This window comes from Octopus bimaculoides, chromosome 9, assembly GCF_046866305.1.
Source record: "Octopus bimaculoides isolate indiv1 chromosome 9, ASM4686630v1, whole genome shotgun sequence".
Lineage (NCBI taxonomy): Eukaryota > Metazoa > Mollusca > Cephalopoda > Octopoda > Octopodidae > Octopus > Octopus bimaculoides.
The window spans coordinates 58,265,492-58,275,491 of record NC_142936.1 but is presented as its reverse complement, the minus strand read 5'-3'; the positions used below and the strand labels follow the sequence as shown (position 1 = coordinate 58,275,491).

The 10,000-nt window shown below is 32.5% G+C and overlaps 1 protein-coding gene and 1 long non-coding RNA gene across 2 annotated transcripts in view; one reads left to right on the top strand and one right to left on the bottom strand.

Annotated features, from left to right (window-relative positions):
* Positions 1 to 1,457, bottom strand: part of LOC106871386 (uncharacterized) — a 528,345-nt gene extending 526,888 nt beyond the window's left edge. The window contains exon 1 of the mRNA XM_052970915.2: positions 1,319 to 1,457. The gene's annotated coding sequence lies outside the window, so the exon portion shown is untranslated. The remainder of the gene's footprint in view (positions 1 to 1,318) is intronic.
* LOC149134167 (uncharacterized) lies at positions 1,363 to 4,236 on the top strand. The gene is made up of 2 exons (XR_016243144.1): positions 1,363 to 1,428; positions 3,705 to 4,236. It is a non-coding gene; the product is annotated as an uncharacterized LOC149134167 (long non-coding RNA).
* Positions 4,237 to 10,000: the final 5,764 nt, after the last annotated feature.

The window sequence follows — 10,000 nt, the reverse complement described above, 5'->3', positions numbered from 1 at the left end:
ATTCACAGTTATTTCTTTTTTTTCTGTAGGACTCTATATTTTAATGATATCAGTTCAAACTTCGCTGGAGTCGATTTTAAGTAATGATATCTATTCAGTTAAAATCATTCATGTCGAAAAATTGTGTGGGTTAGAGCCAGTGCTTTTAACTTTGTCGTGTTACCAAAGACTCTGCTTTTGGATCGACAGGTGCCGCTTTACTGACATTAAGATATATTAATTTCTTTCAATCCTTCGTATAATCACGTTCATAGGTTCCTACATCTTAGGGCAGTGATAGCAAATCTATGACATGCGTTTCAACGCTGACATATAGGAGAATTTTATGTGACTTGTGAGTGGGTTTGGTAGATGGAAGTCTTTCTGCATTATCTTGTAATGAAAAAACATTTCCCTACACATTTACCTAAAGTTAAGATACATGTATCTCTCATAAGGTCCAGTCATTGTTGCGGTGCAGTAGCTTACGTGTCTCAATGACTCTGATAGCCGAGCACAAACTTTTGGTAGAGCCTCACATGCTGAACAGGCCAAAGGATATAGGCCAGACTAAAATGGACCAATTTTTCCTAGATGTAAAATTTGATTTGCATAGGGCGGCCAATAACCCTACCGAGAAAAAAAAGGTAAGTTACAGAAGCATCGATGGCAATTTAAAACCAATGAGACCAAAGAAAGGACGGCCTAGAGTTGAGAACAATGGAGAAATGACGTTAATGGCCTATGCTTTAAAGGGACAAAGGGCTCCCTATAAAGTGTCTATAAAGTCGTTGTACCATTTAGTTCTGTCATGTAAAGTTACAAAGCTACAAATATTTTAAATCGCGCACGGACTTTATAGACACCCTGTATATAATAATATAAAATACATGAATGGGTGTTAGAGAGACCGCAATAACCACGGGATTAGTAAAGAAATTCGAATTCCGATAAATAAGGCCAAAAAATGTTCGCAAGCGCTGTCCTAAGGTTAACAGATCTCATTGTCGTTTGTGTTTTCTCAGAATACAAATAAGGCATTGAATGTTTGTATCAAACGTTTTACTCTTTTGTAGACCAGAATAATTACCGTTCTGAACAACTTTGCAGAATAAACAACAACTTTAAAAATATTAAAACTAATTAAGGAAGTATGAAAGTTATATGTGGGTATTTTTAACAAATAATGGTAAGGAATGAAATAGAAAAAATAATGTTAAGTAAACTACTGGATATATGGTTAGGTTCGTTTATAGTTTTCTTTAATATACAGTTTTATACAGCAATAAAGAAACAATATTAGAACGGCAGACAAATTAGATATTTCGAAAGAACTTACTTATGTGGTTAGGCGAAGACAGTGTAACGCAGTGATCTCCCTTTTCCACTTATACGTCCATCGAAGAGCGGGAAGTAGCACAGAAGGGACGGGGCGGGAATTTATTCCAGGTTGAGCATTATTACCATTATTATCCTCATATTTGTCTTTCGATCGATTAACATTTCTTCATCTTTTTATGTTTTACTTTAATAATTTTCTGTTCCTTGCTTTGATTACATATACATACATATATATAATTTGCAAGTTTATCGCGTCTTTCCTTGCAGGATCCAAATGATAATAGTAACGATTGTGTGTGTGAATGTGTGCATGTGTATGTCTAAGTGCATGCGTGTGTGTATGTGCGTTTATGTTTCTTAATATGTAGGTGGTTATTTGCACGAGTGTGTGTTTGTACTGATGTATGTATATATCTGTATGTATGTGTCTGTGTATATATGTAATTGTGAACACGAGTGTGTTTATGTAACTGTCAATGTATATGTATATATATGACCATCTGTTTTTAAGCTTTATTTATGTTTTATTAATTGTTTACGAAACTAAAACGAAGAAATTAAAACTCAATCACATTTGTAAACTGTGTATATCAGTATATGGCAATAAAGGTGAGTATATAAATGTAAAGTATTTTGTACGAGAACATTTACAGAAACAGATGATGCACTTTTACGTATATCTTTTCATAAATGAACATCTCGCTGTAGAGGCTGTCTCGGGAGTTTGATCGCAGTTTCCCTTAAAATCCATTTATGAAACACAGATCCTCGCCAAGGCAAATGAAGTCATAATATCCTTTGTACATATATTTACTTGACCAATATTTCAACAAGTCCCATCTCTAGCTAAGGTGGGCGAAAATTATACATTTTTGAAAAGATGTAATTAGTACACTGTTACAGTGCAGGGTCGAATTTTTCTTTCTTTCTTTACCTCTTTATTATTTATTGACCATCATTGGTTTTGTGACGTGGTAGAACTTGCTGAGCAATAACACTAATATATTATCATCTTTTTCAAGTGTTAGAAACTTACATTGTTTTCGGTTTTATTTCAAATACATATTTTTTTAGAGTATATTGTAATTCATATTGTATTTAATATCCATTTTGGAATATATAAAAAATTCTTAGCGTCTATAACGATGACAAAGGCCATGTTTTCATTGTTATCCTTATTGATAATGATAGACAAGTAGTCAAGCTAATAGTGCTTGAGTCCGCATTGATGTAAAAAATAAGCTTGCCAGTGATATTCCTATTAATTCTCCATCCATATTTTTACCAAAAGATATATGAAGTTTCACCATTTACACTTCCTTTAAAATCGGTATCCAGTTCTCATGTAAAGTAGTCCGTTTTCGGTTCATTGTTTGATCCGTTTCCACGATAAATCTTTGCGAATAAAAAAAAGCATGTATAAATAGATATATTCCAAGATTTCCTTCACACATGTTAATCACAACCAAACCCAGTTTCAGAATACTGCAATTGGAAGAGCAGAAACGAACATTTATATATATATATATATATATATATATATATATATATATATATATATATATATATGAGTGCGTGTGCGTGTATGTATGTGTGTGTGTGTGTGTGTGTGTGTGTGTGTGTGTGTGTGTGTGTGTGTGTGTGTGTGTGTGTGTGTGTGTGTGTATGTATGTGTATCAGAGAACAAGAAAAAGAGGAGCGAGTGTTTCAATGCAAGACTGATTTATAAAAGTAATAATATTCGGTAACATTCAGCTGCAGGCAAATTTATCATGTTAATCGTCACTGATACTTCATCATCAAGGCAGTTACACTTTCAGGTTCTATAATTGCGCAACCCTTCATTAAAATTGTACAAGTGTGTTTGTTTTTTATGTTATCAGGCTTGTTTTTGTCAGTTTCTCTTCTTTCGTTTTGTTTGGATATTTTTTTCACCCTGTATTGTATTTTTTTTTGTTCCCACTATTATTATTATTATTATTATTATTATTATTATTATTATTATTTATTTATTTATTTATTTATTTATTTGTCAGACATGTCGAATGATGTTTAATTAAGAAGAGATAAGGGGAGAATGTGTACAGGAAATGAAACTGAAAAGGTGCAAAAGTGGAATAAATAGATAGATAAATAAATAATGGAAAGAAGGAATGAATGAAGATAGAAAGGAATGGTTACTTTGACGGTGAGCAGAATATCAATTTATACCCCCAACATAGCGGTGAACTAATATATTAACTACAACTACATTTATCATCAAGCTCAAAGCTGCCGGCTCCTCTATCAAAATGGCATTGTTAGACAGATTGTTGGTAATTGACTAATTTGTTGTTGTCATATTATTATTATTATTATTATTATTATTATTATTATTATTTCAGGTAAATCTTAACGAACATGACGAAACCCGCAATTGAGAAATAAACCATCGCTTCCCTCCTGGATACAGAACGAATAAGGCAATAGTATTTATTTCGTGAGGAAGTGTGTGATATTGCAATGAGGTGGGTACAAGGAAACGTGAAACTCAAAGAAAAAGAAAGAAAAAGAAAACAACGTTCGAGAAACTGCTTTTTCTGATTTAAGAAAATAACGTGAAGAAATATAATCCCTATGAAAGTGAAACTTATGATAAATTGTTCACGGCTTCGATTAATAAAATGTTGTCTTTAGATAAGTGCAAAACATCATTAATAAACACGTATGACAATGAAAATCTTTTTTTAAAATTGTTCAAGTGTTAAAAGGGAAAACTTTTACTGTGCGTAGGATTCTGTAAGGCCATCATGGAAAAAAATGAACCATTTCAAATGAAAAACGTTTATATCCGAAAGTAATACATTTACAGTTTATTTTAAATTTTATTTCTCATTTATCTCTGTTTCGGAAATAAAATTTTTCCTTAAAAAAAAAGTAACTTAGTCTTTTTTCCTTGCTTTACAATCTTGTGGCTAGCTCTTGCAAAAAGCACACTCAGTGCTTGAAATCGATTTGAGATGTGATAGAGAATGAATATAAAATAACGTTAAGAATAATAATGACCAGGATAAAAATAGCAGCAACAATATTTATGATATTTTATCATGCAAAACAAAACTGTAAATGTGTATTAAATCTAACAAGAAATATAAGGTCACTTGTTTCGTTACATGTACCTGTTAAGTTCGAAAATGGAATAAGGATCTGTAAAATATTATTAATACTATGAGAAGATGGGAAGAAAAAGTAAAATTTCTTTTTCTGTTAATACATATTCAGTTTTTAAAGTTAAATGACTTTCGGAAGATGGTAAAAATCAAATAAGAACCAATATGTAATAAAAAATACAACAATTTAAACAGCCTGTTTCTGTCGCAGATACGTCTTTTATTATTAGAGTAGAGCTTCAGTCAATACTCATAGTAGCGTGACAAACTTTAATACTAACACTTCTCTTTCTGTCTCTCTCTTTCTCGTAACGCTCTATTATTATTATTATTATTATTATTATTATTATTATTATTATACGTGTTGTTGTGGAGGTGGTTGACGATGAAAGCTTTAAAGCCTCTGCACACCAATAGGTTTCATTGATAGCGTCATTGCTATTATTGCCTTTGCTGTTGTTATTGTTATTATTATTATTATTATTATTGTTATTATTATTATTATTATTATTATGTTGTTGTTTTTGTTGTTGCTGCTGCTGCTGCTGTTTTTTTTTTTCGCTGTGCAGTAGTCAGTGCTTCTCACCAATCTAAAATCACTTAGTGAGAGAAATAGTGAGAGGCTCTTTATTTAGTGAAATCTTATAAATACGCTGCGAGTGTGTGTATGTGTGTGTGTGTGTGTGTGTGAGAGAGAGAGAGAGAGGCTATGTATGCGTGCGTGTATGTGCATACGTCAATCATGTATATGTATGTGCATATGCATATGTATGTGTATGTGCGTCATGTGGGTGTGTGCTTGCTTGTATGTGTGTCTATCCGCTGTGACAATCCAGTAATGATTATAATAACTGTTTCGATCAGGGGAATAATAATGACGATGGTGATGATGATGATGACGATGACGATGACGATGACGACAATGACGACGACGACGACGACGACGATGATGATGATGATGGTGGTGATGACGACGACGACGATGATGATGATGAAGATGATGATAATGATGATGATGAACACATTTGTTCACAGTGATGCTTATAAGAAGTAAAGGAAGGAAGGAAGGAAGGAAAACGAAACAGAAAGCAAGCAGACAGTGAATAACTTACATTAAATACACAGCCATCCTTGTGGTTTTTGCCATGCTACAGTGGAAGCTGAGTGTGGTATAGTGTGATTTATTATGCAGTACAATAGTTATTGTTATATAGAACACCGTTTAGAATAAAAAAAAAAAAAACACGTTATTGTGTCTATCTATCTATCTGTATATCTATCTATCTGTATATCTATCTATCTATCTGTATATCTATCTATCTATCTATCTATCTATATATATATATATATATATATATATATATATATATATATATATATATATATATAACGTTGATGAATCGACTAAACACCTATCTCGTCTTGTGCAGGAAAAATTAATAAAAGTAAAATATAAAACACTTACACATTCTTATTGCACATGTTTCCAGTTACACACGTACAGTACACCATTATAAACATCGCGGCACCTTCACAACTCAATTCTCTCCTCCTCGCCCTCGCTCTCTTTTCTTCTTCCTCTCTTTCGCTCCGTCTCTCATACACACGTTCATATTGACATGCATGCATATAAGCTATTGAAATTCAACTACTTATAGCAAACTTATAATAGAAATCGGATGGTTTTGCTACTACTGCTACTACTGCGACTATTATTATTATTATTATTATTATTATTATTATTATTATTTACTTCCATCTGTACTCATTATTGTTAATGATTGTTGCTGCAGTCTGACAGGTTTGGTTTGTTAATAGACTGTACTTATCACTGTCTCATGCCGACAATGTGTGTATGAATATGTGTGTGTAATGTTTGTTGTTAATGACAATGGATAAACATTACCTACAGCGCTATTTCACCTAAAACATTAGCAGGCGGTTCTTAAATATATATAAATATATGTTGTGTATGCGCTTGTTTGTCTGTGCGCTTGTGTGTTTACGTGTGCAGACGTATGCGTATGTCGGTAGTAATTATAATGAATTGCAAACCTTGATAGCTAAGCAAATATCCTCAAGACAACAACATTAATGTTATGTTTAAGAATGTAAAACAAGAAAACAAAATACTAAAGTTAAAAAGCCATAAAAAGGACAAAAACGAAAGCTAAACACTCAAGCGAACATACAAACCATCAACTATGTGTGTTTGTGTGTGTGTGTGTGTGTGTGTGTGTGTGTGTGTGTGTGTGTGTGTGCGTGTGGGTGTGTGTGTGTGTGGGGATGAATGTATAGATAGATAGATAGATAGATAAATAGATAGATAGATAGATAGATAGATAGATATAGTTATATAGATACCTGTATGTATGTATGTATGTATGTATGTATGTATGCATGTATGTATGTATGTATGTGTGTGTGTGTATGTTCGAATTTCAAAACAATTAAATGAACAATATTAATTAGTGATTGAAAGTTTAATTAGAAATTAGGTGTGTGCACGGATGAGTGAATAAAGAGAGGGATAAAGAGAGAAAAGAATTGTTTAAGGTTTATTCTAATTATTATCACCATTTATAATACTACCACTAATAATAACCATATAATTATTATTAACAAACAGACGTTAACGTCAAACTAAGAATATGTATACATGTATGTATGCATATATGTATGCATGTATGTATGTATAATGAAAGCGGTTGGCAAAGAAAGAACGCTATGATTAAGTCGAATGTATTTGTGTTGGTGTACAGTGTATGCGGGGGAGTCTGTGTGGCAGTGTGCGATGTGTGATGGGGCTGAGACAAGGACAGGTAATGCAACGAAAGACAGAGATAGTGATGCAGAAGCACAACAAAGGCGCGGTATAAAAATCAAGTGAGCAAGAAGAGAAAGAGAGAATGAAGAAGAAGATTTAATTTAAAGAAGGTTTGAATTTTTCACGTAACTGAGATATCAGCATCGTCGGAACCATCCTGTAATTGTCGGATAATTTTTGTTTATATATTTTTCTCCTTTTCTCTCACTTTCTTATTTTCCTTTTCCTTGTTCTTTTTTTTTTAACTTTCAATCTAATATCTTTGTCCATTAAATAGAATTATCGCCATCATCATCATCATTATCGTCCTCATCATCATCGTAATGCTTATTGTTATTATTGATGTATTAACTATCGCTGGAGACGAAACTGCTTAATGACACCAATAACCGACCAAATTTTTTCCAATCCATCGGCAAGGAGGGGCAGTTATGAATCTTTTCTTATTTTTTTCACTGTTTGTCCAGTTGTATTTTTATTATTATTGTTAATATTATTATTTTTTTTATTATTGCTTCAATTCTTCAGTATTTCTTTCTTTCGTTATATGTTATTGTTCACTTGTTTATATTTAATTTTTGTCATTTGTAAACCATCAAACCATTTCTTATGTCTATGAAGCACCATCTCTGACTATAAATAAATAAGTAAATAAATAAATAAATAAATAAATAGAAACAGATGGAAAAATTGGTGCTGCCGTCGAGCCTGGTTTTATTATACTATAATATATACTAGTGGCTTTGAGTAAAGGTTGGCAGCTTAATGTCGGCGCCTCTATTGCTGGTGCTGGTGGTGGTGGTGGTTTGGTTTGGTTTGGTTTGACGGTGGTGGAGCAAAGAGGGAAAACTGCTGGTGCAAAAATCTGTGCTACTTAACTAACAAGCAACTATCGGACTGTGTTGAATCAAAACTAGTTGCAAAAACCGTGCCAGAGAGAGAGAGAGAGAGAGAGAGAGAGAGAGAGAGAGAGAGAGAGAGAGAGAGAGAGAAGGGGATAGAGGGAGAGAGGATAAGGGAGAGGGAGAAAAAGCATCAATAACAACAACAGAAACCAATATCTGAATTCATAAATATATATATATATATATATATATATATATATATATACATACATACATATATATATATATATATATATATATATATATATATATATATATATATATATATATATATATATATATATATATATATATAGAAATAGATATAAAACATTTTAAAGAACTTAAGATATAAATCAGAATCACACACATACAGAAATACACATACATACACACGTATACACACACACGCGCGCGTGCACACACGCATACAGACATATACACACGCGCACGAACACAAACCATTTGAAACTAAATGTGAGGTACATGAAAGACAGGACGAATAATTATAAAACGAAAGAAATTTAATTAAGGCGAACGAAACGTTCTATGTAGAATCAAATGCACTAAAAATAGACTGGAACAACGACACAAACACACACAGACACACATTTATTCATACACGTACAGACTCAAACGTACATAGTTACAAACACAGTAACATCTGACATAGTCACAGATATACAAACACACACACACACACACCTATATACTGGCATACATACATATTTAGACACACCTGTTAGAATGTATTTATAAATTTTGCTAAATTTGGTTCGTCATCTTACCAAAACAGAAGTTGGTAGCGTTCCTGTTGTAGCTGCAGCGGCAGCAGCGTCTCGCCATGCCGTGCTAGTGTAGATGTGGATGGTACAACGACTGCATTTGTATGGTTTATTTACACTAATATATATTTCAATTCGTCGAGCTGCTTTAAACAACAACAACAATACCAACACCAAAAACAACAACAGCAATAATAACAATAACAATAATAATAACAATAACAGTAATCAGCAGGTAAATAAATACGTCTTTAGATATGCATACAAGCAGTATATACGTATGTATGTAAGACGATATGTGTATATATATATATATATATATATATATATATATGGGAGAATATACAAAAAATAACAACAGACGAGGACAGGTGGTGTAAATAACAAAAGTATATATTAGTATGACGCTCGGGAATACGGAAAGTCTTTGACGTTTCGAGCTACGCTCTTCAAAAGAAAGAATACGGAGACAAGGAGAAAAACACGGAGAAAAAAAATTGAATAGTGTTCAGTCATATATATATATATTCATACATACGTCCATACATACATACACACACACATAAATATATTAATTCAGACGTATACATACACATACATACTCAGATGTCTATCCGACAGCTTCTCTTAATTTCATCATAAGACAACCTGTCCAATTGTTTTTCTGGATAATTTCTTTCGTGACTTATATACACAAGTGAATGCACACACGTTTTTAAGTACACGTATGGACACACACAAATGCACACACACACGTATGTATGTATGTATGTATGTCTTTCTGTGTGTGGGTGGGTATATAAAGACATACATAAATACATTTATATATTCATATGTATACATGTATGTATGTATAATGAATAAACGTGTGTAAGTGTGTGTATCTCTATGCGCGTATATGAAATGGCATCTATAGGCATATTGGTATTTATCTACAGACAGACACAACCATACGTGAAAGTGTATGGCAATTGAGTTAGTAAGGAGATTTACCTCTTAAAATGTTTACTTGTAATACATTAATGTCACTGGCTA